At 32.1% G+C, this 8,499-nt stretch overlaps 1 long non-coding RNA gene across 1 annotated transcript in view; it reads right to left on the reverse strand.

The window, feature by feature from the left end:
• The window catches only part of LOC111087546, a 10,852-nt gene extending 3,614 nt beyond the window's left edge, over positions 1 to 7,238 (reverse strand). The window contains exons 1-3 of the long non-coding RNA XR_002612221.1: positions 7,106 to 7,238; positions 6,598 to 6,653; positions 1,511 to 1,616 (exon numbers count right to left, since the gene is read on the reverse strand). This is a non-coding gene — a long non-coding RNA (uncharacterized LOC111087546). The remainder of the gene's footprint in view (positions 1 to 1,510; positions 1,617 to 6,597; positions 6,654 to 7,105) is intronic.
• Positions 7,239 to 8,499: the final 1,261 nt, after the last annotated feature.

Here is an 8,499-nt window from a genome sequence, read left to right on the forward strand (position 1 = left end):
ATTTTAATTAAACTCATCTGCCATTTATTTCCCCAGTATCACTAAATGATATAAATCATTTTGTAAAGCAGCAGTATTCTCTTCACAGCTAGCAACACCAAAGACCTTAATATCATCAGCAAATTTAAGTAATTTATTGACCATTCCCTCATCTATGTCGTTGATATAAATAAAAAATATCAAAGGTCCTAAGACTGGGCCCTAAGGTACCCCATTTGTGACAATAATCCAGTTTGACTGAACTCCATTTATAACAACCCTCTGCTTTTTTCCATCCAGACACTCTTCTATCCAATTAGCTAACTTATCCCACACACCTATAAAGATTATTTTTTTTACAAGCCTTTTATATGGCACCTTGTCAATGGATTTATGAAAATCCAGATACACCAAATATACACTCTTATCCTCATCTACATAAGCAGTAACCTTTCCAAGGAATGTTAAAAGATTTGTAAGGCAAGATTTTTCTTTAGTGAAACCATGTTGACTATCCAATAAAGTTCTTTTATCAGACTTTTCAAAACTTTTCTCACAACTGATGTAAGACTAATGAACCTATAATTGCAGGGATAATGTTTAATATCTCCCTTCAAATGAGTAGTGACATTAGCTGACTTCCAATCCTTTGGTGCCTGCCAACTGTTTAAGGACTTACAAAAACTAGTAGCAAGTGACTCATATGTCCAGTCCTTAAACTCCTTCAAAACCCTAGAGGGAAATATTATCTGGCCTAGGAGCCTTATCATTTTTTAAACTTCCCAATTATTTTCTTAACAAGCTCAGAATTCAAGCAATCATATTGTCTGACCCTGCTCCATCTATCAACTTCAAGATGAGGAATACTGCCTAAATCTTCACAAGTAAAAACCAAAGAAAAAAGCAGAATTTAATAAGCCAGCCATTTCACAATCATCAGATACTAGCCTTCCTTTATCATCCCTCAAGGGTCCTACCCCCATTCTAGCATTTTGTTTACCATTAATGTATTTAAAGAAATCCTTACTGTTAATACATTTTCAGCCAATCATCTTTCATACATCCTTTTTGATGTTCTAATTTCCTGTTTGACCAACCTTCTTGATCTTCTTTAATCTTTAAATCTCGTGTCATACTGGTCAATTTAAATTTCTTGAAGTTGTGATGTTTTTCTTTAATTTTATCCCTTATACCCTTTGTGAGCCAATTTGGTTTTTACTTGGAACCAACCTTTTATTTCTATAAGGAATATGTTTATCATGGATATTTAAAAATTTATCCTTAAAAATTTTCCACATTAGATCAGTGTTTCCAAATAACTCAGCTACCAAATTCACAACAGATAATTTTTGTCACATCCCTTCAAAAGTAGCTTTTCTGGTATTTATACATAACATTTCCATAGCATAAATTGATTTTCCAATTAATGCGAAAAAACAACAAAAACATGGAGTATTTAACTATAGAACTTATTTTCAATTTGCTTATATGATATGAAAGGAGTTTCTTTGATTGTCTATCAAAAGATTACCTTTAATGAGTCGATTGTGTTGTTCTTTCAAGGAATCCACTGATGAATTATTTCTGATTTGGGCATCTTTGATTGATTTGACATGAATATTCTTTAAGTCTTGAACCTTAGAAAGAAAATACATCATTAGATGCATAAATTTCCAGTAAAAATTAAATATGTTGAAAAAAATCTTCCCAATTGTTGAAACGTAAATTGTTAAGCTATTGTTTGTTAAAGGCCAGAATTTGTTGTTATAAACTTTGAGGCTGTTGAGGAAAGGACCACCTCTTGAAAGTTTCTAAACTTACAATTCGAAAAATGAGCTAACTTTTTGTGCACGTTTATGTAAACTTTGCTGTAAAAACAGGGAAATCCATTTACTAGTCTTTTTTTCTCTTTTCACATCCCTTAGAAATTATCAATTTAAGTTAAACATAAGTTGAATAACAAGTTATTAACAATTTTTAAATTATAACTATGGAACAAATAACACAAATAAATGAAAATATTAGAACTGAATGTAAGATTGTACAGGGTAAAGGTCAAAGGAAATTATTAGTTATAGTCAAACAAGTTATAAGGTGTCAAGTGTGCATACAAATTTTTTCTTTCTTGTAAGTTCACCTGGGGAAAGTACTTTTCATCATTACATTATCAAGAAGAGATTTTAATGAATTTCAACATATTTTTTTAGTTTCATATGTTGTTGAACATGACCATTAAGAAGTTATTCTACTTGAAAGCATTGGAAAGACTAGACATTTTAATGAGAGTAGGCAGTGCTAGTCTTAAGCACAAGCAAATTTGCTTGTATTTTTAGGGGCTCATATTGGTTAATAAAATATATATACATAACTTTTATCCCTCACAAAAGTGCAACAAAATATGCAATGTTTAATCCCTTAAAATAACAGTTAGATACTTAATTTGAGTCTTAATTTTAAAAAAATTGGAGTAAGGGTTGCAGGTCCCCTAAATGCTATTATATTATGGATCTTAGTTCTATGCTGCTTTGTGCATTAACTTGCTAAGGCTGGCACTGAGAGTGGGTGTCTACATGAAAGTGCTTTGCTAGACATGAGCTATCTATATAAATAAAGATGAAAGAAAAAGAATTAGTTTATGATGAAAAGAAACCATGATTTAGCTTAAGATGAAAATAAGAGGAAGGAAAGGATGGTTATGTGTATAATTAAAGTCTATTGAGAGACTGAAAAGTTTGAATAGGATCAACAAGAAGGTTATTGTACATTAGAATTCTACTGTCAAAAACGTAAAGTTATAAGTAAAATATATAACTTATCTAAAATTGAAAGTAAAGGAGAAAATACATCAGGCTTGATAAGGGAAAACTAGACATTATGGCTGGATAAAAGGATTTTATAGGAAAACTTTATAGTAATAAAACGAATTACAAAGCAAAATAGTATTTTTAGATAATCACTGTCTATAGCAAAGTCAAACATTTGGGTCAATAAATTAGGAAGTTGGCTAGATAATAGAAATATATAAAAAGTGTTAAAACAGTCGAATAGTTAATGGAAGTCTAAGAAAGCTGAACACTGAAGATACTATCAGTAAACAGTTTGACTGAATTCAAGTCTGTGTTAAGATGGAATAGTTTAACTAAATAATGTGTTTTAGAAAGGCTAGAGAGACTGGTTTGGTAAAAGGAATATATAAGAAGGTAAAATACATTGGCTACATTTAGATGTATGAAAAAATTGAATAAACTATAAGCTTATGAGAAAGCTGGAGGGTTTGGCTAAGTGAATATGGTTTTGTAATAAAAAGGTAAAACAGTTTAATTGGATAAATGAAGCCAGTCACTAATGAAACTGGGAAGTTTGGATTTATAATGAAAATCAATGCCAAAGCTGGACTGTTTGATCAGACAGTAGGATATTAAGGGTAAATTGTACAGATAAAACTACAAAAAAGCAGAACATATTTACTAGATGATGTTTGTTTACTTTGAATTTTGCACAAAGCTACTCGATGGCTATCTGTGCTAGCTGTTCATAATTTAGAACCTAGAGGGAAGGCAGCTGGTCAACACTACCCACTTTCAATTCTTGGGTTACTCTTTACTAACAAATATTGGGATTGACTATCATATTATAGCACCCATAGGCGGAAGGGAAGTGTGTTAAGGGATGGAATTTGAACCAGTGACCCTCAGATTGTGAGTCGAGTTCCCTAACCACCAGGCCATACAAAGTCACTAGATAATGTAAAGTTGTGAGAAGGCTGGACTGTTTAGCTAAAAAGTGGAAAGCAATATCATGGGGAAACAGATAAGTGAATGCTATGTGATTCTGTTGGAAGGATAATAATGGTAATCTATGGAAAGTCACATAGGTGTGTTGAACAATGAGAGTTTATGAATAGTTTTAGGTAGTTTGAGTAGGGAAGTGAAATATTAAAAAAAAAACATAAACCTTAATGTGACATGGAGTTTTTGAGGAAACTGGAGAATCGAATATATGTTATATATATATATATATTGAGAACTTCAGACAGTTAGTTAAATAATGGAAGAACATTAGAAGACTGGATAGTTTGACATTCAGTGTAGCTTGACATTGAGAGTTTATAGGGAGGATGGAAAGTAAATTTTAAAGTGTGACAATGCAGTAATATCACTGAGATATGGTGAGTTATGAAAATTCTTGTCATAATTTGGGTTATTTGAGTGGGTAGATGAAATGTATAAAAGTTGAACAAATTACCTAGACACTGATGTCTGTCGGGGAATTCAGATAACTTGGATATGCAACATAGGAATTTAGATAGGTTGACATTAGGCTGAAAACTAGAAGTCTATGGATAAATTTAGATAATGTTAGTGTAGGGACGAACTATTAAAACAAGTTAAAGCTGAGTCTGATATTAAAATTTTGGGGAGAATTTGTATATATGTGTATACAATGAGAATATCTGATAGTTGATGGAACACTAGAAGACTATGAAGAAGCTAGACAATTTGGTAAGATTATTTGCATCATCAGAAATTATCGGAAATTCACTGTAAACCGAAGATATAGGTATTGAACTTGTTGCCTGTGGTACCACATCTTACATCTGCAGGAGCAAACCACTGTACTGATTGGGGAAGATAATAAAACACTAGAAAGGGACAAGCCAATCAAACTAGATAATATAGGGTTTATGAGAAGCCAGATAATTAAGTAAGGGGAATAAATAAAAACTAGAACAGTTGAGATGAGTAACAGCATTTTATGTGAAGGTAAGACAAACTGACTAAGCTGTAAGAAGTTTGAACAGTGTAATCGGTTATTAAAAGTATGAAATAGAGTTTTAGATATCAGAAGTCTACAAGAAAATCAGATAGTTTCATTACAAATTATGAGAATAATGATGGTTAGCAACACTTCCTATGAAAGATATTTTAGGTCTTCTGATGGCTTGGAATTAAATTTTCCATTAGTGACCATATGAAATTGGAGGTCATGATTATGAAGTATTGTTTGACATCCAAATTTTCAACAAGCTTTTGCAAAATATGACGAAGTTAGTCTTAAACCAAACATTTTGGCACATCTTTTAAAGGTGTTCCACTGTAAGGAAACATCGGTTTCCAAGATCATTTTACACAAACAAAAATCACAAAAGACCATGGCAGCGGTATCAATGGATTTAGCAGGTATGTGATTGAATGGAATTCTGTAATTACAACTTATTTGTTCACATTTTTCATAAAACATGTGTTGGTTTTGAAAGGTTTGGTTGTAAGCCTTCATATCAACTTCAAACCTTTGTTTATTAACTTGTCAATGGTACCATGAGATATACCCAACTTCATTATAATGGATCTATGAATCAGAGCATTGTTTCTACGTAGCCACAGTCTAACCTTACAGATGAGGACATTGTACCAGTTGATCTTGGCTTGTAATTTAAGACCTTGTTTCTGTTCTAAATGCTCTGCTGTGTGAGTTTTTTTTTTCACTTTTGTTCCTTTCTAAAACATATTGTGCTCTTTGGCTCTACATCATTCAACAATACCATTATATGAATATTATTTCCTACAGAAGGGGTTTGGCAACAACCCCCAGCTATAAGTCCTATTACACTCTCAAATGATAGGGAATTAACCTGAACCAAAGATACAGTTGCAAAATATGCGTCCTCTGGTGCCACATCTTACATCTAGAGGAACAAACCATTGTATTAGTACATGCAAGTAATTATAATTATAAGAATGTTACACAGTTCAACAGCAAATGGGAGAGTATAGAAAGCAAAATAGTTTTTGCTGGAATGAGAGCCTAAGTAAAAACAAGCAAAACATTTCGCTGAACAAGAAAAGGTTTCGAGATATTTGGATAACTTGGCTGGATAATATAAGTGAATGGAAAAGTCTAGAGCAAGGTTATACAGTTGGAGTTAATGAAATGACAGATAATTGTGTTCAATAATGGGCCTTATAGAATTATAAACAATGAGCTCTGACAGTTTTATTGGATAATGAGATAATAGGAAGGAACAAAATTGCGATTTTCAAAGGTCAAACTGTTTTTACAGATGAATAAAGGTATATGGGAAAGCTGGAGAATTGGAGTTCAGAAAGGTCATACACTTTTACTGGTAGTCGGAAGTGTATAGGAAGGATAAACAAAACAGGTTTCTGAAAGATCAGCGATCTTTACTGATGGTCGAGTGCGTATAGGACGGCTGAATAAAAAGAGCCTTAAACTAATAGTTTGGTAGGAATTGGAAGGCTAGGAGAAGAGGTAGATTTGTTTGAAAATGGCAAGATGTAACGTTTTACTAGAAAAATGGGGCGAGGGTGGTGGTGAGATGTAATAATGTAATCTTCTACGTAAAGATCAAGTGCGTTGACTGTATTATTATGAACATGTAAAATGTCAGCTAGTTTGGTTTGAGAGTAGAAGGCTAATGGAAGATTTGGCAGTTTAGTTAGAAAAACTGAAGTCCATGAAGTATTCAGATAATTTTACTAAATAATGACACTGTAAGAAACATTCATATAGATCTGTTAGTGGGTGAAAGCCTTTTACGGAACTATGATGATTCTGATGGAATAGAATATTGTCTTGAAATGAGTTTCTAAAACCCACCTCTTTTTCGTGATTAGCTCTCAAGGTTCTCAGTTCTTCCTGATGAGCGAGTACCACTGAGAAAGAAACAAAATTGCCTTTTTTTTTCTTTCTTTTACTTTGCACATCCACTTTACACTAACAAGTTGTGCACACCATGGAACAACAACATATACAGAAATTTCATGAAATACCAAGAAAATCGAATTTAAAGAATCAAATTCAAAGTTAATATAATACAAAAATAACATACGTAATTAAAAAGTAAGTAGATAAACTCCAGTTTTATTCGTACTTTACAAGTTTCAGAGATTTATATTTACATAATCTATTATTTGCAATTGGTTTAACTAGAAATCTTTAAAAAAATTAAGAATGCTTTTGTCCACACATATATTTGATAGCTTTCAATGCGAGAAACATTTAACCAGAGGTTTATACCTTTTTATAATTTTTTGAACTAAGTTTGTAGGGATGCTGACTGTATTTACCCAAGCTATAAAAGTGCACATTTTAAAGTTAAACTTACACCTCTCAACCTCTTCTTTATGGGTTTCTGCCAACGTGATTCTAAGTTCTTGTATTTCCTCTGCATTGCTTTTCTTTAGTTGCTCCAGCTGTGTCTCGTAACAACCTAAAAGTTCATTACATTCATCCAAATTAATTATTTTTCATGCAACACTATCAAGGTTTGATGTTTTTTTATATGTTCTTAGTCAGGTTCACAGACAAAACACATAAATGAAATTATTCATGAACATATAATAGAAATGTTACATTCACACAAATATGAAGATATAGGACAAGGTACAGAAACAAATTACTACTAGCAAAATTAATAAACTTAGAGAGAGAGAGAAATGACTCAAAAATACTCTAAGTAATATATTTTAGTTGCACATTCAATAAATATGGGAGAAGCAGTTGGGGTGTATAAAAAGGACATGGCGAGTTCTTTGAGGTTACCCCAAAACCTTATTTTAAAGATAACCACATTTGCTACAGTCGTTTCAGCTACAAATCTTGTAAGTGAGAAGTAAAACTAAAAACTGAAAGTACAAAAATGCCTACTTACTTGGAAAGCAAATTGCGCAGCATTATAACAAAATATACACTTGTTTTGGTATAGAGTTATATGTCAGATTAAATCCTTCGAATATACTCTTTACTCTAATATTTTGCATGGACTTTATAGAATACACTTAATTTATATGTCATTGATTGGCCGTTTTTTAATCGATGTTTTACATCTATCGATCACTGGTTGGCCAATTTTTAAATCTACATTTTACATCTACAGGTTGACCATTCATTGATTGGCCAATCTTTTAATTTACCTTTTACACCTACAGATTGACAGGTTATTGGTTGGCCATTTTTTAGTTTAATTTTACATCTACAGACTGACCAGTCATTGGTTAGTCAATTGGCTTAATTGTGACGGTTTTATTATTCTATATTTATTTTAATATCGAAATTTGTTTAAATTAAATTTATATTTAGAGGTGTATATAACGTATGCTGTTAAATATGTATTGCAAAACTCCCGCCTATTCTCTAAAGTTGTAGAAGATTCTCGAGTGTAAGAATCAACAATATATGTGTGTACGTAAACGCTAGTGTAGCTTTGTATTGTCACGTAATCTGAATTTTAGAGAAACTCTCCACACGCCTATAAATATAATCAACGAGACGCGCCTAAAAACAGTATATATTATTATTGGTTTACTATAGTTGGTATTTTATAAATCACGGAAGCTGTAATTGTGATCAACACTTATTAATCGAAAAACTTCAGATATATTGACCAGGAACGTCATTCAACTTCAGTGTGAATTCATATTGGACATCAGTACTTTTTCGGAAACATTACCTAACGTCACCGGTAGGAAAAATCGACATGTGATCAGTGAATTTCAGAGC

Source organism: Limulus polyphemus, unplaced genomic scaffold (assembly GCF_000517525.1).
Source record: "Limulus polyphemus unplaced genomic scaffold, Limulus_polyphemus-2.1.2 Scaffold71, whole genome shotgun sequence".
Taxonomy (NCBI): domain Eukaryota; kingdom Metazoa; phylum Arthropoda; class Merostomata; order Xiphosura; family Limulidae; genus Limulus; species Limulus polyphemus.